The 24,672-nt window shown below is 46.2% G+C and overlaps 2 long non-coding RNA genes across 2 annotated transcripts in view; one reads left to right on the top strand and one right to left on the bottom strand.

Moving 5' to 3' along the window:
* LOC143842128 (uncharacterized) lies at positions 1 to 23,108 on the bottom strand. The gene is made up of 3 exons (XR_013232992.1): positions 22,986 to 23,108; positions 20,159 to 20,228; positions 1 to 648 (listed from the first exon to the last, which is right to left on the bottom strand). It is a non-coding gene; the product is annotated as an uncharacterized LOC143842128 (long non-coding RNA).
* Positions 21,128 to 24,672, top strand: part of LOC143842127 (uncharacterized) — a 13,378-nt gene continuing 9,833 nt past the window's right edge. Inside the window, exon 1 of the long non-coding RNA XR_013232991.1 lies at positions 21,128 to 21,662. This is a non-coding gene — a long non-coding RNA (uncharacterized LOC143842127). The remainder of the gene's footprint in view (positions 21,663 to 24,672) is intronic.

A 24,672-nucleotide genomic window follows, 5' to 3' on the forward strand; every position in this document is an offset into this window, starting at 1 on the left:
TTTCTGTCTTTCAGGAGCTTCAAAACAAAACAAAACCAAAATCAGTTTCATGCAGGGTGCACAAAGTTTAACTGATTAATTGCTAAAAAGGCCAAGCTTCAATTGAGGTTGGCCAAAGGTGGTTCTTTTAGGGAAAGACCCATCAAAAATGGGATTATTTCTTTTCTGAGAAGTGTGCTAAGTGATTCATTTCAGTTCAGTATGTTTATTCGGTCAATTGACCCATATAAATAATGCATCAATACAAACTGCAATCAATGATAAAAATTAATCGGTACGTGTAGTAAAAATACAAAAGTATTGGTACATAAAAATATTAAAACAATGTTAAAAACAATGTATGGATGGGAACAAATAATGTTATTGTAGGTAGGGGGGAGCTAAGTGATTAAAAATCATCATCATTTAGTCTTTCTAAAAGTGCCCAAAACATTATAGGCACAACGAGGGTTTCTGGACTCCGGATGGGACTGGAACTGCAGCTCCTCTCCAGATGACAGAGGCCATTTACCCGGAAGAAAATGACTGCTTTGGAAGGCTGACTCTATCGCATTATATCCCAATCAGATCACTCTCCTGGCTACACACCCAAATCTCCAGGAATTCCCTTGGGTTTGGCAACCTGAGGCAGAACATTTCAAGATAAGTCTGTAATTTAAAAAAATTAAAGGAAAGAGAAAGGGCAGGGGGGAAATTAGTTAAACGTCGGGTGAAAACAAAAAATCAAGAGTAGATGTCTGGGTGGGGGGAGAAAGCCCCATCTAGGAACCAAGAAATAGTGTCTTGGACACATCGGTGAGTAAGAAAATGGCGAAAAAAGACTCTTCTTAATGAGTAATGAAAATGTTTCCCACATGGCTTTTGTCCATGCAGGCCTTATGGAGTTTCACAAAGCCTTTTTGGATCCCCTTCCTTCTTCCCCTAGCAGCTGGGACCCAATGTGCATTCATGATTGGCAGAGGTCCTTTGTCCTAGGGAGTGCAAATGAGAGGAAGGGATACCCAGACATTTATATGAGATATACCCATATACTTAAAGCAACTGTGAGCAGCATGCAAGAGGAACATAGAAATTAATATCTGACTGCGCCCAGAAGGACCGGACAAAACTGTTGGGGGACAGCCGGCTGCCCTTGTCTGTAGAAGGATGGTGTTGGTAAGATGGAGAAGGAAGGTAACAATTCCCCCACTGGATCAAACCAAGACCCGCCTAGGCCCGCCTTCAGGCCGAGAAGGTAACAGGCCTCCTCTCTTCTTTGTTTCCAGCTCTTTGATGGTGGAAAGTGCCATCAAGTCTCCAACATGGGTGCCCATGAAATGTTATTTAGAAAGGAGGCGGGGCCATGAGGACCTTTTGCCCAGCAAGGCTTCTAATTGGCCAAGGGAGATTTGACTGGCTGTTGCTTTGACTGAAGTTTCCCCCTCATCTTAAGGTCCCCCATGGGGCCCCCCCTTTTGTGGCTACCTCCACCTCCTGTGGAGACCATCACATTGTGCCAGGATTCCAAAGGTACCCCCATTCTGGGAAACATCGGAGATGCCAGCTGTAGGGCTTTCAAGGCAGGAGACGAATTTAGGTGTTTTGGCATTGCTTGCCTCAGCGTAGCAACCCCTGAATTCCCATCCAAGCAGAAACCAGGACCAGCCTCACTTAGCTTCAGAGATCTGACCAAGGCCTATTCTGCACACAATAGATAATGCACTTTCAATGCACTTTTGAAGTAGATTTTCATGTTCCGCACAGGAAAATCCAGCTGCCAAAGAACATTGAAAGTGCATTATCCTGTGTGTGCAGACTAGGCCCAAATCAGGTTAGGTTGCTCCATCCAGGTCAGGGCAAACTGATGTCCTTAGCTTCATGCATCATTTACTCTTTAGATGATCCTGGCTGATTTATGACTTCACAGAATTCTTGTGGTCCCTTTGGGGGGCCAGAAAAGCAAGATGCCAATTCCATAAATAAATACAAAAGAATAATTTAGTTAGTAGGTAAGAAAATAATAGACATTTCGATGGCTTTAAAATGGATTAAAGCAAAACATTTTGCTACCTGAATATCAGGAAGCTCCAATCATTCCTCCTCCCTCCCTGACCCCCACCCACCCAACCTGTTGGCTCTCAACGGCTTGTTAGATTAGTCGAGGACATGCCCTAGCCGTGAAATCAGTTTTTAAACAAAAGACAGAACTTTGAACCTCAGGCAGAAATTAATGAGTAACCGCAAGGGAAGCCAGATCAATGGTGGGCAAATATTGGCGGTGTTTGAGCCATGGACGTGTAATTTTAAAATGTTACTTTCCCCCCCTGATGCCCCTACAAGCCCCCCAAAGAAAACCTGGGAAGAAAGGACACATCTTTTGAAGTGGTGAAAAAGCGTCCTGTCCCTTTTATCAAAGGTCACCCCTTTTAAACAAAAGCACATTTTAATCATGATATTCTATGACAAATAAGGAAGCCAGTGGTAGAACACACCTGGCTTTATATGTATTGTGATTCTGCATATTTGTGTGGTCATTAGCTAGTCTTGGTATAGTGGTTAAGAGCGGTGCCCTCTAATCTGGAGAACTAGGCTTGATTCCCCACTCCTCTACATGCAGCCAGCTCAGTGACCTTGGGCCAGTCACAGTTCTCTCAGGGCTCTCTCAGCCTCATCTACCTCACAGGTGTCTGTTGTGAGGAGAGGAATGGTGGGCAATTTTGAGACTCCTTTGGGTAGTATAAAGCAGGGTACAAAAAGCCAGCCCTTCTTCTACTTCTTCCAAACACTAGACACAAGAACACAAGCATTCAAGAGACATTTTCTTACTTATGCTTGGGGAATGACTTGAGAAATGACACAAATATTTAGAGAATATATGGTACAGTCATCATGGGAGAGAGGCAGTTCAGGATGAATGTTGGGGATTGTACATTTAACGTGTCCCAGGCCGATATTTCTGTGAGAATCTTCCAGCATAGCTTTGTGTCAGATACACTAACTTTTCCAGATACAGAGAATTACTTTAAGACAAACATTCTCTCTCTCTCTCACACACACACACACACTAAGGCAGTTTTGTGAAGACAGGAGGTGTTGTGTTTAATAATCTTTATACCTTGTGGAAAATGTACAATTGGAAACTACCCTATAATTTGTATTCCTCATTCTGTGGGGTAAATGTTCCTATGAACGCTGAAGAAATCAAGAACATGGGAAATGAAGGGGAACAGCTGAAACCCATGAATGGTGAACTACATATAGCACAGACAACACACAGCGACACAAAGCTACACAGGAGGGCAACAAAGATGGTGACGGGTTTGGAGACCCAGACGTATGAAGAAAGGTTGGGGGAGCTTGGTCTGTTTAGCCTAGAGAGGAGATGACTGAGAGGGCATCTGATGACCATCTTCAAGTATTTAAAAGGGTGGCATATAGAGGATGGATCAGAGTTGTTCTCTCTTGCCCTGGAGGGATGGACCAGAACCAATGGGATGAAATTAATTCAAAAGAAATTCCGTCTCAACATCCGGAAGAAGTTCCTGACAGTCAGAGCAGTTCCTCAGTGGAACAGGCTTCCTCGGGAGGTGGTGGGTTCTCCATCTTTGGAAATTTTTTAACAGAGGTTGGAGAGCCATCTGATGGAGAGGCTGATTCTGCGAAGGCTCAAGGGGTGACAGGTTACAGTGGATGAGCGATAGGGTTGTGAGTGTCCTGCATAGTGCAGGGGGTTGGACTAGATGACCTAAGAGGTCCCTTCCAACTCTATGATTCTACAAGTGGGTCACTATTTCCTGAGAGACCCTTTCATAAAGCCTGTTCAATCCAAACCAAGGTGATGAAAGAGACTGGGGGGAGGGAGGAGAACTGCCAATGCTGTATCTTCTTTCTTCAACGAATAATGGAACTGTGGAACTCACTGCCCAGGGATGGAGCGATGGTCCTGAGCATAGACAACCTTTGAAGCGGGAATAGATGGATTCATAGAGGTCCATTGTTTGTGGTAAAAGGGCAGCAAACTTCAAACACCAAGGCCAGGCACCAGCATCAGGGGAAAACCTGGGCTTCTTGGCCGTACTGATGGTATCCTAGCCTGAAACTTTGGTCCAGCCGGGCAGGGGGGTGTATGTAGAACAGCTCCCTACAGGACCCCTCACATTGAGGCCCGGCACATACACTCTAGTTTGCAGGGCTGTTGTGGGAATCAATTGGAGGCAAGGGGGATTACGTTCTCTGGCAGGTCCTGAGGTCTGTTACCAGCCTCCTGCTCTGTCTGGTCCATCTAATGAAATCTGGAAGTCCTTTGGGGCGAGGAACCTCTGCTTTTGCAGTCTGTGCAGGGATGAAACCTCTTATTAATATTATATTAGTATTATTATTTATGAAATTTCTGTACTGCCCTCCCAATATGGCGCACAGGGCGGTGTACAACGTGGGTTACAATTAACAATAAATTCAAAACAGCATAAAGCATTAACGATATAAAACAAAATAAAAACACAAGGAATACATTAGCAGACTTAAGCAATAACAGCCTCCAGATATTCACTGCCCATAGGTCTCCAGACCAGGTGTCACTCAGTGGGGGTGTTTTATAGGGGAGGGACCACAGGTGTTATTAAGTCATTGGCCACCACCAAACGTTTGGTGGAAGACCTCCATCTTGCAGGCCCTGCAGAACTGTGCCAGCTCTGACAGAGCCCGGATCTCCTCCAGGAGCTCATTCCACCAAGTAGGGGCCAGGAATGAAAACGTCCTGGCCCTAGTTGAGGCCAAACAGACTTCCTTGGGCCAAGGACTCTAGTAAAAACTAGAGTTTTTAATGCATCCTGTGCCTTGATGTGGCATTATGCAGATTGCAAGGAAACAGGGTCAAATGCTTATTTCCTTACTCAAAGCTCCCCCATAATACAGGCCTTTTGGGGGTGGTCCAAATAATTTTTCTTGTGGCAATCAATGTTTGGACTGGGCACCACCATATATCTGCTTGCAGGGACAGTCTCTGGATGTGCCTTTTGGAGTGGTCAAAAGTTTGCTTTGGGGTGCAGCCTGGCCCAGTGTCCAGTTGTGTGATTGTCCTGGGGGCACCCCACTTTGGAGCAGCCGGCGCACGGACTGGGCTTGGGACCAGGAAACAGCACATGCGATCTCGAAGGGGGAAGTCCCCTGAATGTGGGGGTGTATGACATGTGGTGGTCCAAACCTGATTTTGGAGTGCAGAACTCTTTTAAATATCGTTGGTTGAATGAATTCGTGAATAAGAACGAATAAGGAAGAGGGATAAGTCACCAGCTTCAGCCTTCTGAATGGGAAAGGCCTGGAACGAAAATCTCAGGCCATCTAGATTTCTAGAAATGTGTTGGGTTCGTCTAGGAATTGGAAGGGCTTCCACAGAGCTCACACAATTGCAACCTTAAAAAAAAAAAACACAGCAACAACAACAACAACAAATCAACCTGAATCTTTGAAACGTCTTTCTGGCCATTCATGCTTTCCCCTTGGAAATTACAGCGACCGCTTCAAATCCATTGAAAGCATTGAGGCCATTCACTCAACAAGGAGAAGCCCCAGGTCAATAAGATTATACAAGTCCTTTGACGGAGGCCTTATATAAAGCGACAAGAGAAACGTTCGCTTGGAAAGGGGCCAGGGGCGGCTTTGTTGTCAAAACTTGGTTTTCAGAACTCGACCCCACTTTTCTCCTTGGCCTACTTGCCTCCTGCTGCGACCTGGTTCTTTTGCAACTGCTGCATGCCAGGCTGGGATATAAAACCCACCAGGGAGGGAAAGCCTCAGAACGTGAAGGACCACACGCAATTATCGAAAGGACCTTTCCCTTTTGGCCAGGTGGGCCCTTACAGGTAAGGAAAACAATCTGGGATCACCCCGTCCCAGTCTGTGTGTGTGTGTTTGTTTCTGTGGCATATTGTACTTACACCCTTGGTATCTGTTTGGATAGCATTGTTTGACTAGCACGGCCTCAGAAGTCTGAGGTCTGATGACCGAGGGGTCGGTGCATTTGGTCAACCCTTGATTTAGGAACTGGGTAGCTTCAGCCCCTTTGACTATCAGTCTTGGGCAAATAAAAGGGCTTTCTTCATCTCTTACGACATGGTGCGTGAGCAGCGTTTGGGCCTCTTGCGCAATGCCACGCTATGGGGAATGGAAAGGGAATCATACAGAAGACTGATTTGTACTTCTTGATGGAAAAATGTCCCTGAGTTGTCTAGGGGCAACAGAAACCAGTTTGCAAATGTTAGACGTTCTGGTGGTGTGTTGGATAGAATCTTTGGGCCAACGTAAAGCACGATCCAAATCTAACTGGGAGGGTTTCCAGCTCCGGGTTGCAAAACACCTGGGGATTTTGAGGGTGGGGCCTGGAGAGGGTGGGGTTTGTGAAGGGGAGGGGCTTAAATGGTGTATAAAGCCACAGAGTCCACCTTCCAAAGTGGCCATTTTCCTCCAGGGCAACTGATCTCCCTTGCCTGGAGATGAGTTGTAATAGCAAGTGATCTCTGGCTATTACCTGGAGGTTGGCAGCCCTCCTAATTGAGCATGGCCCACAGCAGGGCCATTTCTACTTAATAGTCCCCCACCTCCTTGCCAAAGTAACACATCAAATGGGAAAGAACCATGTGATTGTTCACTCTTGTGCTCGTATAAGGTAGTTAACTCAGTAGGGTGGCAGCAGGCCTCAGGGAGTTTAAAAGTTTAAAGCCATTAAAACAGCATCATTATAGGGAGGGGGAAAGAGATATTGCAACCCTAAACACACCTACTCTAGAACCAATCTTGCAGTGCTCAATAAAGCATTATTTCCCCTTGCATGTGGTGGACATGATCTGTAGGGTTTCTGTCCTACAGGTAAGTTCTACAAACTGATCTTCATGTTACAGAAATCTATTCCCCAAAAGAAAATGACTATATGCCATTCTGTTCTGCAAAAACCCTGCCCTCTCCACCCCCAAAATCTCCAGGTAATCCTTTGAAAAGGGTTGCCAGCTCTGGGTAGGGAGGTCTACAAATTAAATAAATAAATACTTAGAGACTTTGAGGGCAAACTTGGGAATGAGCAGGATTTGGGGCAGGGAGGGACCTCCATGGAGTAGAACACTAACCTGTTTGGTGTCATGGTACAGAGCGGTGGCTTCTAATCTGGAGAGACAGATTTGATTCACAACTCCTCCACATGCAGTCAGCTGAGTGACCTTGGCCCAGTCACAGTCCTGTCAGAGCTGTTCTCATAGAGCAGTGTTGTCAGGAGTCTCTCAGCCACACCAGCCTCACAGGATGTATATTATGGGGAGAGGAAGGAAAGGCAATTGTAAGCCACTTTGGGACTTCTTCGGGAAGTGAAAAGTGGAGTATAAAACCAACTCTTCTTTTTAGCGTGGAGATGAGATGAGCTGTAAAACCGGGGGATCCCCAGGTCCCTGCTCTATGGTTTGGCAATAAATTGTAATTCTGGGGAAACTCCAGGCCCCACCTGGATGCTGGCAGCCTTATCAGATAGCCATGTGGACCAGTTCAACCATCACACCTTCTGTGGTTGCATCAGGAATCCAGGGTGTCCTCTTAGTGGAAGATAGATTTTGAATGTCATCATCCCTCCAACCTTTAGAAAGGCATATTTCCACCCGGCTTATAGAATCATAGAATCATAGAGTTGGAAGGGGCCATACAGGCCATCTAGTCCAACCCCCTGCTCAACGCAGGATCAGCCCTAAGCATCCTAAAGCATCCAAGAAAAATGTGTATCCAGCCTTTGCTTGAAGACTGCCAGTGAGGGGGAGCTCACCACCTCCTTAGGCAGCCTATTCCACTGCTGAACTACTCTGGCTTCACAAAGGTAGATGGAGATACCACCTTAGAATCCGCTCTGCAGATGTTAGATTAGGTGAGTTCACCATCATGCAGACTTTTGTCATGGTGACACTGATAATTCTAAATTCTTTCTTAGCTCTTGGTTTTGAGTAACGCTTTCCCTTCCTTTCCCGCCTTGTTAACCCGTCTCTTGACTCAAGTTTCCAGCACGGAATGGAAAGACTAATCATTTGGCTCTTGAAAGGAATAATTACAAGTCTACACTTCCCCCTACCCCCGTTAAGTGAGATTTTAAATAATTCCAACCACTAATGGCTTGTAAGTTGGATAATTAGCGTCTGAAGGCTGTGAAAAATAGTTGTCAATTCTAAGCAAGTTGTGGTGGAGAGAGAGGAGGGGGGGGGGAAACTAAATTACTCCTGCCAGGCTGTCAGAGCTCTCTAAGACGGGGGGGGGGGGGAAATCTGAGGACATTTTAATTTATCTCCCAAATGAGTTGAAGCGAGAAATGAGAAATGCTTCCGAGGATGAGAGAAGAAGCGGCCGTACCAGAGCGAAAATGGTGCCCTTCTCTAGACCTAGCGAGCGCTTTCAATGAGTCATCACGCTGGCAAATAAATTAATTTTAAAACGCCTTGACCGAGGTAGCTTCATCAGTCCAAGGACTCTGGTTACTCACTTGCCCTAGTTCCCTAGCCGGGCGCCGCAGAGACGCACAGAGAAAGAAGAAAAATGAAAGAGCAGCTAATCATTTTATCACACAAAGCGGGCAAAATAAATCCTTCAAGGGGGGAGAGAGAGAGATGGATAGGGAACAGAGACTGCTGAGGAAAAAAGAAGGCAGAGATTTAAGTCAGAGGAGATAGAAACACAGTCTACGCCAGGGGTGGTCAAACTGCAGCCCTCCAGATGTCCATGGACTACAATTCCCAGGAGCCCCTGCCAGCGAATGCTGGCAGGGGCTCCTGGGAATTGTAGTCCATGGACATCTGGAGGACCACAGTTTGACCACCCCTGGTCTACACCTCCAAGGCAGTAGGTGACCTGTCCTGATGTCACAGAAGGTTAAAAACTCTCCTTCAAAAGCTAGTGATGAAAGTTGACTCTCTGTTTTCCCATGCCCAGTTTTGGAGAGCCCGGGCTAGCCTAATATTTTCAGCTCTCAGAAGCTAAGCATGCTAGGCCCTGGTCCACATTTGGATGGGAGGACCACCAGGGAAGCCCACGGTCATGACATGGAAGCAGGCAAATGTGACCCACTTCTGCATTTTCTCTTGCCTTGAAAACTCTACAGGTTGCCCTAAGTTTGTTTCTTCTTCAGCTGATGCATACGGATTCCTTGGCAGGAAAACGGATGATTTCTCTAAGAAATAACTGAATTAAAGCCATTTAATAAATTAGGAAGCAAGAAAAAAAATGCACATTTAGATTTCTGGCAGGTGTTTTGAACCAGGTACAAGTGAGGCTCTGCTGGAGCGTTCAGTGGACCGTGTTCCACACCATGAGTTCACAAACTCCACAAGGTGGTCTTCCCTGAAGCAGAGAAACATTAATTGAACCTTCATTCTTTCTCTATTGTCTCTATCTATCCAGCATAGTATACTGGTTAAGAGCAGGAGTTTCTAATCTGGTGAGTGGGGCTTGATTTCCTGCTCCTCCACATGCAGCTGGCTGGGTGACCTTGGGCTTGTCACAGCCCTGATAGTGCTGTTCTTACAGAGCAGGCCTGTCAAAGCTCTCTCAGCCTCACCTACCTCACAGGGTGCCTGTTGTGGGGAAAGGAAAGGAAGGAGATTGTAAACCACTTTGAGACTCCTTTGGGTAGTTAAAAGCAGGGTATAAAAACCAACTCATCTTAGTTTATTTATTTATATTTGTATTTATTGACCACTTCTCCCGAGCCCTGTTGCCTCATGGCAGTTTACAGTAGAAAACAGTAAAACATAATAAAATCAGAGTCGAGTAAGACCAACAAAGATTTATTCAAGGCATGAGCTTGCACTCCACGAAGAGTGCTTGCCCTCGAAAGCTCACACCTTGAATAAATCTTTGTTGGTCTTAAAGGTGCTACTGGGCTCTGATTTTATTGTGCTACTTCAGACCAACACGGCTACTCATTTGAGTAAAACATGTTGTTGTTAGGTGCGAAGTCGTGTCCGACCCATCGCAACCCCATGGACAATGATCCTCCAGGCCTTCCTGTCCTCTACCATTCCCCGGAGTCCATTTAAGTTTGCACCGACTGCTTCAGTGACTCCATCCAGCCACCTCATTCTCTGTCGTCCCCTTCTCATAAGGCCCACATAAAATACGAGATACATAATGCCAAATGCTGGCAGCAAAATCCAATCTCTCTCTTCCCCTCACCACCTGCCCATGCCCAAGAGGAACAACACACACACCCTGGCCGATGTTAAATCCCCCCTCCGGTTCACCAGAAAGAAAATCCTTTTTAATTGAGGGGGTTGATCTTTGAACCTCACTTGGATACATTGCTTCTAGTGGAGCAGCATTTTACAAGACTCATTTTAAATGGCTTAGGGTTATTTTTTTTGCTCAATCTGGGTTTTTAGTGCCCAAGTTTTAAATGACTTATGAATGGTAAGCAACAATGGTAAACAATTTATATGTTGTTTTATGGGTTATCCTTATCATTTCCTTTGAGCTGGTTTGATTTCAGGGGGGCTTAGATGGGGGTAGAGCCTCTTGTGGCGCAGGGTGGTAAGGCAGCCGACATGCTGTCTGAAGCTCTGTCCATGAGGTTGGGAGTTTGATCTCAGCAGCCGGCTCAAGGTTGACTCAGCCTTCCATCCTTCCGAGGTCAGTAAAACGAGTACCCAGCTTGCTGGGGGGTAAACGGTAATGACTGGGGAAGGCACTGGCAAACCACCCTGTATTAAGTCTGCCATGAAAACGCTAGAGGGCGTCACCCCAAGGGTCAGACATGACCCAGTGCTTGCACAGGGGATACCTTTACCTTTAGATGGGGGTAGGTCTCTATAGGGCTCCACTGGCAGAGTTCATTCCTAGGTGATTCTCGATTCTCTGTTGTGTTATTGCATCTGACAGTTTGCCGTGCTGTTCTATCATCCTGCTCACAGGTTTGTCATGAGATGCTCACTTCCTTGCAATTTGAAATCTTCTTACTTGCTCCAGGGCAATTGAAATGAAATACAATGCACAGCATGTTCTCCCATGCATGAACTTGCTCTTTGGGGGGACTGGATTGCATTTGATTTTTGTTAGCTTAGACTAGTGGAATTGAAACTGCCGGGAGAACCTTTGACACATCAATTCCTTCAGTAAAATGCTTGGCTTTCTTCCCTTTCTGGGCCATTTTATAGGTCATGGTTCTGAAAACGGGAACTCATTTCTGGTTCTGGAAAGCTCTGCTCAAAAACTAGACTCACATTACAGCCAATTATACATGAATTTGTGGATGCTCTGCAAAACACTGTTCCAATTTCCCTAGGCTCTGTAAGAACACAATAGGACAGGAAACCATGATTTAGGGCAGGGATTCCCAACCAGGGTTTTGGTGGACCCTGGGTGTTAAACGAGAGCTCCCCAGGGGTTAGACAGCCTTCCCAAAAAAGTTTAGATGGCTGCTGACATCACCAGCCCTCAGTGGAGTCCACTTCCCCTGTTGTTCTACAGACCTAGTCCCTTTTTTCACAATGGAAACAGTAAATGATCTCTGCTGGGAAAGCAGAAGAGTATTGAAGAGGCCCAGTCCAGATTCTCATCTTCTTTAGCTACAAACCTCGTGTACTTGTAGGGTGTGTCAGGTGGCCCTCTATGGTAGGCAGAAAAAGGGGAGCAAACATGCACATATATATCTTAGGACCGATGTTCGGAATATGAAGAGTGATTTTTAAAGTTATTAGTATACCACCCTCTTGTATTTGTATTTATACTTTAGATTGTTTTACTATTTTATTGGGAGTACTTTTAATTGATACTGTTTTTTGTTTTGTGAACCGCTGCGAGCTAGTTTCTGGGAGTGACGGTATAGAAACACAACAATAAATAAATAAATAAATAAATAAATAAATATTAAAAAACAAGGGTCAAAATTAGCATTGGTGATTCTGTGATGTCACTTCTAGTATTGTATATTTGTTTCCTGTTTCATGTTCTTCTTATTTAAATGTTTTTAACATTGCAAGTTGCTGCAAGGATCTCTGGGAGTGTGGCAACCAAAGAAGTCCATTAAATAATTTTGAAAAATATTTGCTTGCTTGTCTCCGAAATGGGGACCCCACAACTTACATCTTTCTCATCTCCTCTGTTTTAGGAAATAAAAGACAATCCTGCAATACACCCAAACCTTTTTCTTTTCAGGGCTGCCAAATGGCAAGAAGCTAAGAAGAAAGCATGACTGGTTAATGGCCAAGGGAAGGACAGAGAAAGAGGCCGGGATTCCTTCTGCATAAGTGGCGTCCAGTGATGCAGTGTTGTAGTAACACTTTCCTTTTCTTCTTCTAGACCTTTGCACCATCAGAATGGAATCCCTGCCTCTGCCTCCTTCCCTCCCTCAAAGATTAACCGAACACAGATCCTCCTTGGCAGTTTTGATCCCAGCATGGATAGGAACAGAGTAGAAAGACAAGTGGATCAACATTGATAAAAATGATCACAATCCAGTCCCTATTATTCTGGGGGAAGTTTCTTTCAGCATTCATGATAACTGGCAGTTCATTCATTCATTCATTCATTCATTCATTCATTCATTCATTCATTCATTCTAATCATATTTATATAACGCCACTGCCAGGAGTACTGGCTCATGGCGGTTTACATACAAGATGAAAACCCCCTACATTTAAAATAGTTTGGTCATTTTAGCTTCTAGGGAGAGTTCAGGCTTGATTTTGTCTAGAACCCCACTTCATGGTCTTTTGGGCAGCCTACAATATCTGTAAGACTCTCCTCCAATACCACATTTCAAAGGAATCTCTTTCTTTCTTTCTTTCTTTCTTTCTTTCTTTCTTTCTTTCTTTCTTTCTTTCTTTCTTTCTTTCTTTCTTTCTTTCTTTCTTTCTTCCTTCCTTCCTTCCTTCCTTCCTTCCTTCCTTCCTTCCTTCCTTCCTTCCTTCCTTCCTTCCTTCCTTCCTTCCTTCCTTCCTTCCTTCCTTCCTTCCTTTCTTTTTAAGCCATTCCTCTCAGGCTTTGCCATCTCGGAATGATGTACCACCAATTAATAAACAATAATCAAGTAAAACGACACAATAAAACAGCTAAAATACATAAAACCGATTGACAGTAAAATCACAACTAGCAATGTTAAGAATATTAGCACCAACATAGAGCGCAGCGGTGAATAAAATGACTTCCAGGAGCAAACTGGAGGGGAAGAGAGAGGCAAAGGGAGGGACAGGAAGGGGCGGGGTCCAGTATTTTAGTACTGATGTTATCTTATTGTCCGGACTGGCTCCAAATATAGGCCTAGCGGAAAAGCTCCATCTTACAGTTCCCTATGGAACTTTCACAGCCGTACACAGTAATGGGGAATTCCATGGCAGGAATTATTTTGATCTTGGTCTTCAAGCAAAGGTTTGATACACACTTTTCTTGGATGCTTGAGGATGCTTAGGGCTGATCCTGCGTTGAGCAGGGGGTTGGACTAGATGGCCTGTCTGGCCCCTTCCAATTCTAGGGGCCATTTCGCACGGCTTCAAAATAGCACGATGGTTGCTAATTGGAAACGCTACTAATTTGCCATAACCCACGACGTCGTAGACAATCTGCAACAATCCTGAAACCGACCCGCCAAAAGCGCTTCGTTGTGGCGCTTTCAGGGGAATCCAGAAAAGTGGATTCACCCTCCGGATAGCGATACACTCCTGCAACCAATCTGCAACACTAGCGCTAAAGACCTGTGCGTTACCATTGTTGCTGGTTCTTCAAAGTCCCTCCCCCTGGCTCTCTCCTCCAAACTTCCGGCGAAGCGATCGCCATTTTTTTTTCTCGGAGCGAGCGGGGATAAACGCACCGGCGAGCCTCTTTCTGTTTAGAGGCTTCCCTGGCTTCAGTCCTTCACCTTTAGTCACTAAGCACAAACCACTTAAAAGCCCGTTTGCTGAAATAAAGTCCCTTTATTTTTTACACATAAATTCAGCCGAAAATCGGGCCCGTGAGAAGGGGGGGGGATTTTTTTTTTATCACTCGAGGCAGCGTGCAAACGATCATACAATCAAACGACAGCTCACATTAGGCAGCTGGATGGGTCTCTCCGTAGCAACGAATCTACCTAGATTCGTTGCTATGGGTCTGTTTTTTTTTTTTTTAAACCTTTCTTAAAGGGAAAGGGGCTGTTTGGGAGCATGCTAACGGCTGCCCATTGGCTGCTTGACGGCCAGGGGCGGGACGAGCTTGGCAATAGCGCTTCCTTTCTAGCGATTTCTGCCGAGACCGGAAGCCTGTGGGAAACGCTAAAAAACGCAACTGATTCCACTACAAAGCCAGGTGTGCAAAACGACGAATTCCACTATTTTAAATGGCGATTTTTCATTCCGCAAACAATTTGCAACAAAGATCCCCGTGCGAAAAGGCCCTAGGATTCTGTTATTCAATTACCCATCCTCTCACTTCAGAATCGTTTCTAGCTCTTTCTAGCCCTGCCCAGTCTTAATCGCCTTCTGATTTGTTGGCTGAAGCCTCCCTTTTGGTTGACGATGGAGCCAAAGAATAGAAAATCTAGAGCCATTTCAGTCTCTTTGTTACATCAACATTGAAGCTGTGTGATTTCCCCTGTAGTCATTACTTTTTGTCTTCTTGATATTCAGCTGTCATCCTGCTCTGACAAATTCTACTTGAACCTTCATTATTAGTCATTTCAAGTCTTCGCTACTTCCTGCCAGTAATCGGGTATCATCTGCACATCGCAAATTGTTAATGTTCCTTCCACTAGTTTTCACTCTGCCTTCATCAAAATCCAATCCATTTACACACACACACACACACACACACACACACACACACACACACTTATATATAACTGAGTTGGAAAACAGGGGAAATGTAAGATGACAAAACCGCCGCAGTCAATAGCATTAATTGTTTGCAAATTTCTGCCTTTTCAAAAGCCTTTCCCACTGACGGAATCCAAAGGCATCCAATTTATTACTCAGTGCTTATATAATCTCAAGTCTGCTATTTTGAAACTTCTCTTCCATCAGGGAGAAACATAGCAAGAATGACACCCGTCACAAGTAGATTTCACAGTGTGATATAAGCATATTTGATCACTGAGTTTTAGTTCAGTCAAGACACCAACTTTCCTCTCTGTGAAATGTGTGGAGACCGTTTTACGCAAAAAGCTCTCTGGAGGGTTATGAAAAGACCACGAAGTCATATAGGTCTGCTACTAGGAGCCATACAAAGGGCAGGTTTAAATATTGTTTTAAAGGTAAAGGTAAAGGTATCCCCTGTGCAAGGACCGAGTCATGTCTGACCCTTGGGGTGACGCCCTCTAGTGTTTTCATGGCAGACTCAATACGGGGTGGTTTGTCAGAGCCAGTTTGGTGTAGTGGTTAGGAGTGTGGACTTCTAATCTGGTGAGCCAGGTTCAATTCCGCACTTCCCCACATGCAGCCAGCTGGGTGACCTTGGACTCGCCACAGCACTGATAAAGCTGTTCTGACCGAGCAGTGATATCAGGGCTCTCTCAGTCTCACCTCCCTCACAGGGTGTCTGTTGTGGGGAGAGGAAAGATAAGGTGATTGTAAGCCGCTTTGAGCCTCCTTCGGGTAGAGAAAAGCCGCATATAAGAACCAACTCTTCTTCTTCTTCTTCTTCTTCTTCTTCTTCTTCTTCTTCTTCTTCTTCTTCTTCTTCTTCTTCTTCTTCTTCTTCTTCTCTTCTTCTTCTTCTGATAGGCTTTTAGTGCGCAGGATAACAGGCACACCCAAGGCAGTTGCATGAGTTACCCCTTTGCCCCTTGCAGGGCATTACGCTCTGCAGATATGAATAGGTCGGAGACCTGCACCCCATTGAAAGTGCACCTGGCCTTGCCTGCTGGTATGAGCTCCCGGAAGAACTGAGTGCCTTGATGGAGCTGCCTCAGTTCTGCAGGGCCTGTAAGACAGAGCTGTTCCGCCGGGCATTTGGTTGAGGCCAGGCAGAGAAAGATCTTAGCCCCTCCTCCGGTGCAATGATATCAGCTTCATTCCCTGGGTAGTGGTGGACAAGGGCGAGGCGTAGTGAGGGGGGAAGGTTTTTTTATTGGTTGTTTTATTATTACTGACTGAATGTATTTTAACGACCCACCATTGTAAGCCGCTGCAAGCTAGCTGGCTAGGAGCAGCAGTCTAGAAATCAAACAATGAATGAATGAATGAATGAATGAATGAATGAAGGAAGGAAGGAAGGAAGGAAGGAAGGAAGGAAGGAAGGAAGGAAGGATGGGGGGAGGGGAGGAAGGGAGGAAGGGAGGAAGGGAGGAAGGAATTAATTAATCTCAGGATTTATGCAAGTCAGTTTGTTGACCTGAACAACGGGGGACCCTGCTTCTTCTCTAATAAATGCAATGAAGTTTTCTTCTGGGCAAAAGCAGCTGCAAAGTGGATATTGCACACGCCCAAAGCTGCTTGGCATGAGGCTACGCTCAAGGCCAACTCAAGGCTATGCTGGGGAACATCAAAGCCACTGGATCAAGAGTTCACAGGCCACTGAAGGAGTTTATACAAGTTAAATTGGCCAGGGAATTGTGCTTGTGTCAAAGTTGACAGCATGGATAGTGAAAGACATCTCTGTGACTCACTGCTCAAGAACTGGCTAGACATTTTAAGGATAATCTCTTCTAACCGAGGGAAGATGAACAACCCTAAGTCCCTGCAGTCCTGAAATTCCATGACCAGGCCTTATCACTTGTGGTTCACCTTTGAGTAATGTCTTGCTGATTTTGACCAGAAACCTCTTCTTTCGAAACCATTTGGCATTTACACGCAAAGATCTGGGACTTCCAAAGAACGGGAAAACATATATCCACGCACACATAGTGCAATGGAAGTTTCTAACCAATGGCTGCGTGCGTCGTGGCACAGAAGTCCTTTTTCTTCCTGAAAACGTTTGCTTGCATAGCTGACTCAAAATTCTATCCGTAGTAATCAGATGGGAGGGATGTCAAATGTGCTGTTGAGTATCAAAGTGAACTTGCAAAGGGAAATGATTAACACGAAAAAGAGACAGCGAGAAAGAGGAGGGGACAGTGTGTGTGTGTGTGGGGGGGGGGGGACAAAAAGTTTGCTAATGACAAAGTGCCCTAATTCTGGAGAATCCTAGAGTTGGAAGGGGCCATACAGGCCATCTAGTCCAATCCCCTGCTCAACATAGGATCAAACTAAATCAGAGCTTCATCATATCTTCAAATTCAGTTTCGGGTTTGGATTATATTAAGGTGACCAGATTGTCCCACTTTTGGAGGGACATCTTGGGGCACCTGGCAAATTGTACTTATGTTGAAATTTAAATATATATATATTACAATACTATTTTTGCATTCTATGCATTCTATGAAAATTTTTACAATACTATTTTTGCATTCTATGCATTCTAACCCGGGGGGAGGGTTAGTCTTTGGCCGATTAACATCACCGCCACCACCTGAGCCCCTGCTCCACTTGCTTTCCCGCCAGCACCCTTGACTTCCTGCCGCCCACTAGGGGGCGCTGCCAGCAGCAGCTGCGCAGTGCCACACTGAGGGGGAGCCCCAGCCATGGCAGCCACCAGAGAGCACTAAAGGTGAGCAGAGTGGCAGGGCAGCCCCCAAGGCAGCAGCCGGGGAGGAGGATGAGAAGGAGCCGCAGTCCGATACCGACTGATCCACGGACTGGTACCGGTCTCCGGACCGGGGGTTGGGGACAGCTGCTCTAAAACATCCCTTTGCAAACAGCCTTGCTCTAGTCTCACAAACTGAGGGCCCTTGTGGCATCCTTAACTGAGTCAATCCATCTCATGCTGGGTCTTCTTCCTTTCCTGCTGCCTTCAACACAGTCATTGCTCTCCCCATAAGACACTCACTGCCCTTGTCCATTCCTGTCCTTGTAGTGAGAAGAACCCCCCCCCCCTTAAATGGGCTGTCTCAGGAATACGGGGCTCTATGCTGCAGAAACACTCATGGAGCATTCAAGACCTGATTGCTGGGGTGGGCCATGGCCTGGACTTTGGGGGGGGGAGGAAGCAAAGGCAAGAGGGAGCTTTCGTGGGGAGAGGGGCTGCATGCCAATGTGTGGACTGGCAAGGGGAGGGAGAGGACGAGAGAGAGAGCAAAGCGTTTGGCTTGGGGGTGAGGGTGGGGTCTCCGAACCATCAGTGTTTTTAAACGAGCCCTCTCTATTGCTGAACAACCCGGACCAGCCATCCTGAGGTTTTGCTTAGCACGTGTGCAAAGAGAAGCACGAGGTGCAGCGTCCGCAGTGCCTTTGCATGGCAGGTCCTTCTAAAACACAGCATAGAATGTGGTAGATTTTCAGAGGCTCTCATAGAATCACAGAGTTGGAAGGGATCTCCTGGGTCATCTAGTCCAACCCCCTGCCCTATGCAAGACGCTCACAACCCTATCGCTCATCCACTGTAACCTGCCACCCCCTTGAACCTTCACAGAATCAGCCTCTCCGTCAGATGGTTCTCCAGCCTCTGTTTAAACATTTCCAAAAGATGGAGAACCCACCAGCTCCCAAGGAAGCCTGTTCCACTCAGCCCGCCTGTAGGAGACCACGCCTGGGTTGAAGGGGGCTGCTGCAAGGGGATTTCGCAAAATAGGAATATCCTGCATTTTTTTCCAGTATGCTTTGGGGACAGGGGTGGGAAGGAAACAAAAAGTTACCTAAAGGCAAGTCAGTCTGCAAATAATTAAATCTAGCCTTCAGCAAAATTCTGAATCATCAGCTTTGCACAAGATTCACTTATCAAAGGTCGAAGAGGTCTTGTACATATTAGGGGGATTTCGTTGGCTGTACCAAGCTGCTCTCTTTTGAGAGATTCAAGAGGTTCCTGTGGCTTGACTGTAACTCAAAAACTTTTGTAACTTTTGTAACTAAGAACATTACATTTTCTAAGAGCCAGTTTGGTGTAGTGGTTAGGAATGTGGACTTCTAATCTGGCAAGCCGGGTTCGATTCTGCGCTCCCCCACATGCAGCCAGCTGGGTGACCTTGGGCTCCCCACAGCACTGATAAAGCTGTTCTGACCGAGCAGGAATATCAGGGCTCTCTCAGCCTCACCCACCCCAAAGGGTGTCTGTTGTGGGGAGAGGAATGGGAAGGCGATTGTAAGCCGTTTTGAGCCTCCTTCGGGTAGGGAAAAGCGTCATATAAGAACCAACTCTTCTTCTTCTTCTACATCTGGGCATGAGATAGGACTAAAATAGGTTAAGCATCTACTTAGAAAAACTCAGCTGGTGCAGGCAATCTGAAAACGTGAATAAGTAAGAAATAGATTATAGCCTGGAAAACCACGTGATGCAATGGAATGCGTAAAGTCATGCTATGCAGCTAGGCCATGATTGGGCATAATTTCCTTGCACATCTTAATTTTGCCCAATTATGGCTCACTGTATGGTGCAACATCCCACATTTTGTCCTATCACATGTGGTTTTCCAAATGAGAATGCTTGTACGTGTGACCTGGAGGGCCCAAGAGAGCCTGATCTCTAGGGTTTCCAGCCCCCAGGTAGTGCTTGGGGGTCTCCTGAGGTTACAATTTATCTCCAGGCCACAGACATCGGTCCATCTGGAGAAAATGGTTGCTTTGAGAGGTGGACTTGATGACATTAGAGAGCCAGTTTGGTGTAGTGGTTAGGAGTGCAGACTTCTAATCTGTCAAGCCGGGTTCGATTCTGCACTCCCCCACATGCAACCAGCTGGGTGACCTTGGGCTCGCCACAGCACTGATAAAACTGTTCTGACCGAGCAGTGATATCAGGGCTCTCTCAGCCTCACCCACCCCACAGGTGTCTGTTGTGGGGAGAGGAATGGGAAGGTGACTGTAAGCCGCTTTGAGCCTCCTTCGGGTAGGGAAAAGCGGCATATAAGAACCAACTCTTCTTCTTCTTCTTCTTCATTATACTCCACTGAAACTCCTCCCCTCCTTAAACCTCACCCTCCTCGGAATCTATTCCCAAAGTCTTCAGGTGTTTCCCAACTTGGGAGCTGGCCTAAGGATCTCATTGGATCTTGGAAGCTAAACAGGATCGATCTGGTTAGTATTTTGATGAGAAGCCACCAAGAGCTACTCTGCTGAGGCAAGCAATGGCAAATCACCTCTGTTTGTCTCTTGCCTTTAAAACTTTACAGGGTTGCCATAAACTGACTGCAGCTTGAAGACGCTTTACACAAACACACACACAGTTGCACCTCTTGCTTCAGAGTACTTTCGGTGTCAGTCCCACTGAACAACGACGTGGCTTTTGCTTCCAATCATTTCCTGTGAAAACAAGAGGATGGGCACATATTATTAGGGGTGGGCACAAACTAGCTCGCAAATATAAGTTCATGGGGAATTTTGACCGGTTTGTGGTTTGCAAACTGAAGTTTGTGAACTGAAGAGCTGTTCACGAAGAGCAGAAGGCAGGAATTTAAATGCAAGCTATTTTAATCCTTTAAACGCAAGCCATTTAAATCCCTGTTTTCTGCTGTTCACAAAAACAGCTGAGCAACAGTGAGGGGAAAAAACAGGGGTCATGATTTTCTATGAATTTTAAGGATGTTCGTGGTGATTCACGAAGAGCAGAAGGCAGGGGTTTAAATGCAAGCCATTTAAACCCCTGCTTTTTACTCTTCATAAAACAAACTGAAAGACAGTGAGAACAAAGCAGGGGTCACAAACTGCTACAAATTGGTTCAGTTCACAAACCAACATCCCAGTTTGTACTAGTTTGTGATTCAGGTTCACGGTTCTGCTACAAACCATGAACCAAAATGAACTGCAAAAATGTGGTTTGTACCCATCCCTAGAAATTATTTAGCCATAGGTTTCAATGAAATTTAGGCCCACCTCCCCAAAACAGATGATAAGAGTTAGACTGTCAGACTAAGATACAGAAGACCCAAGTTCAAATCCCCACTGTGACCTTGGGCCAATCACACACACTCAGCTTATCCTACCGTTCATGGCTGTTGTGAATATTAAACAGAGGAGAGGAGAATCGGGTAAACTGCTTTGGGTTCCCTTCAGGGACAGAAGGCAAGGTATAAATTAAGATTTTCTTTGAAAAACATATCAGGGTTGCACCAGTTCAGATTGCAAGTGAGGGACTTGCATTTGGAAAGGTAGCCTGTCAGGGGAGAGTCCTGTTTCCTGAAGAACTGGATTTTCTACAGCTCTTGTGTAGAAGCCAACCAGGGGAACTGTGAATTGAACTCAGCAGTGGTCCATCCCTGCCCCAGGTGTATCTTCTCATCACAGCTTCATTTTGGATGAGATGACTGAATAATTCCCCCTCTACCCAGCAGCTTATCTCCTAGCATTCCTTGCTTAATAAAATCAGTTCCAAGAGAAGGGGAAAATGGGGTGGGTACTTTTCTCTTTCCCCCACCCCCAATGGAGGGTGCCTGACCAATAGCCCTTGGCCATTTCGCAGGCTCAGAGCCACTCACCCCCCAATCAATATTTTAATGAGACTTATCAGAAGAGCTTGTTTACTTATAAACTCTGGACCGCATAAAGGCCAAGGGGGGAAAGCGGGGCTTGGAAACGGACACGTCGAGCAGCTACCTGACCGAAAGGCAAGTTCAGTAGGAGCAAAACTAAACCTAGAAGAGAGAATCTCACTCGACACTAAAGACAGAAGAATTACGGCAACAGAGCAGGACAAGGACAAAGTGGAACACCGGAGCACCCTGTGAGCGGTCGCAGTGGGTAGGTAAAAGGCATGAGGGGAAGGAAAATACATGGGTGGGGAATTATACCCTCCAACGTGCATGTTATTAGCAGACACAATGGCCATAGTCTCAAATATTTGGCAAAGCTTCTCTGCAGGCCTACGTTTGGGTTAGTAGCATGGGCAAACTGGGATGTTAACACTACCGTGGAGTCAAGTAATGCCAGCTTCCCCCTAGGGCCATAATATGCAAACCTGGGCCACAATGGCTACACCAGCAAGCAATACGCTTATCACAGGGTTGGAGTTTTCTTGGGACTACAAGTGATCTCCAGATAACAGTGGCCAGCTCCCCTGGAGGGAGTGGCAGGTTTGGAGGGCAGACTCTATGGTATATGATAGACCTCAGGGAAAGACCTGAGGTCAGACTCTCTCCACCAACAGTCCTCCCAAATCTCTAGGGATTTCCCAGTCTGCAGTTGGAGACCCTGTCTTATCCCTGCAGGCCTGGTCAAAGCTAAGTGGCTCTGAGTTCAGCTCACGCAGAGGTAGCGGCAGTTCTCCACGGTCTTGCCCAGTCTGTTGGGCTTGGCTGGGAAGAGAATATAGTTCTCTGGGACTTCATGGGTTGCTGACACCTCCGACTGGCCCTTAGCATATTGTTGCCACAATCTCTTTACACGGGTAAAGGTAAAGGTATCCCTTGTGCAAGCACCGAGTCATGTCTGACCCTTGGGGTGACGCCCTCTAGCGTTTTTCTTGGCAGACTCAATATGGGGTGGTTTGCCATTCCCTTCCCTAGTCATTACCGTTTACCCCCCAGCAGCAAGCTGGGTACTCATTTTACCGACCTCGGAAGGATGGAAGGCTGAGTCAACCCTGAGCCAGCTGCTAGGATTGAATTCCCAGCCTCATGGGCAGAGTTTTCAGACCGCATGTCTGCTGCCTTACCACTCTGCGTCACAAGAGGCTCTCTCTTTACACAGCGAGTGACTAAAACATGGAATTTGCTGCCAGAGAATGTACTAGTGGCCATAGGCACAGAGAGCTTTAAAGGAGCATTAGAGTCTATCCTTGGCTACTAGAACCTCCACATTTAGAAGCACTAAATCTCTGAATCCCAGGGTCAGGAGGCAACATCAGGGGAAGGCCTCAGCCTCTGAGCCTTGTTGTTGCACCTCCAGAAGAAGTGGTTGGCCACTGGGTGAGACAGGATACTGGACTAGATGGACCACTGGTCTGATCCAGCACGGCTCTTTGCGTATTCTTATGTTCTAATGCACCAGAGAAAAGAAATGTAACATCCAGAGCCACCACTGAAAGCTAGGTTGCAAATCCTTTCATGCCAACTTGAAACTCACCATTGTGGGTTTCCCGGTTCAGGGTAGAGGACATGGTTTTGTGGGAATTAACTCTTCAAACTGGCTGCCAGCATATTGTTGACACAAATTTTCTGTGTACAATTCGTATGAAGGAGTCGTTACTGTAGTTAACGGCAGCAGACTGTGGGAGCAAAGCGATAAGCTAATTGAGAAAATAACGGTAAATGTACACTTGATTGGATTTTTATCAGGGAGCGTATTAGATTTATATAAAATGAAAGCAGACTTTTTAAAAAAACCACATTTCTCTCTGTGGAACACAACTACCCAAGTGCTGTTCATTGATATTTTCCCGTGCTGGTTCTAATAATACCGTATATTTCCCCCCTACACATTTCTTTCATCCAAAAAGCCACCTGCAGGGAAGCCCGGAATACGGGAAGAAGGGGTTGAATTGCTAGGGCAGGGGTAGTCAAACTGCGGCCCTCCAGATGTCCATGGACTACAATTCCCAGGAGCCTCCTGCCAGCGAACTGGCAGGAGGCTCCTGGGAATTGTAGTCCATGGACATCTGGAGGGCCGCAGTTTGACTACCCCTGTGCTAGGGGGTAACCTGCAGCAATTAGCAGTCCTCTGCTCCCTTCGGCTAGCGTGAAACCCTCTTCTCTCTTCCAGCAGATCTCATAATCAGTCAATTTGGAAAGGACTCCATTTCAGGGGAACTAATATTCCTCAATCCCTTTCATTTTCTGTCTCTCTCTCCCCTCTCTCATGTATAGGATTAGCATTTTTTATTGAGATGACTAGCAGCAGCCAGCAGCACACAGCTGGATAACGCCCAGTGGTACCTGCTTAACAAGGATGATAAATGTATATGCTCAGTGGGTGCACAGAGGACCAGGGCATGTTTGATATGGACTGTGGATTGCTGTTTTATTACTGGGAACATAAGGACCCCCTTGTTGACTGTGAAATCCTGACTCTTTCCGTGCAACTGTGTTTGAACTTTAGGGCTGCCAACCCAGGATGCCAGTCTGGGGACCCCCAGGAATAACAGCTTACCTCCAGACTGCAGCAATTAATTCCCCCCGGAGAAAAGAGATGCGTTGAAGGGTGAAATCTATGGCATTGTATCCCACTGAGGTCCCTGTCTTCCCCAGTCTCCATCCTCAAATCTTCAGGAGTTTCCCAACCTGCAGCTGGCAACTTTACTACCCCCTGTCTCCTGCTGGTGTCCAGGGGGAATCTGGCATCCCTGTTGCCAATTCCAGGTTGGAAACAGTCCTGGAAATTTGGGGAGGGCGGGGGTCTCAGCAAAGTATAAGACCATAAAACCCATTCTCCAGGGCAGCTATTTTCTCCAGGGGAATTGATCGCTATTAGCTGGAGATCAGCTGTAAATCCAGGAGATCTACAGGCCACATCTGGAGCTTGGCAACTTTACTTTCTACTCTTAGGAAACTCGTAACCACTTTGGTCCAGGAACTTAGATATCTGTGTTCTGCTTAGGGCTGATCCTGCGTTGAGCAGGGGGTTGGACTAGATGGCCTGTATGGCCCCTTCCAACTCTATGATTCTATGATTCTATGCATGTATTCTTGAGTGCCAGCCAGGGCAACCTGTTTCACGGAATTTAAGCAGGTGAAGAGCAGCACCTTCAATTTTAGCAAGATGCCAGCCTCCAGGTGGGGCCTGGAGAGCACCCAAAATTACAACGGATCTCCAC

This window comes from Paroedura picta, chromosome 7 (genome assembly GCF_049243985.1).
Source record: "Paroedura picta isolate Pp20150507F chromosome 7, Ppicta_v3.0, whole genome shotgun sequence".
Lineage (NCBI taxonomy): Eukaryota > Metazoa > Chordata > Lepidosauria > Squamata > Gekkonidae > Paroedura > Paroedura picta.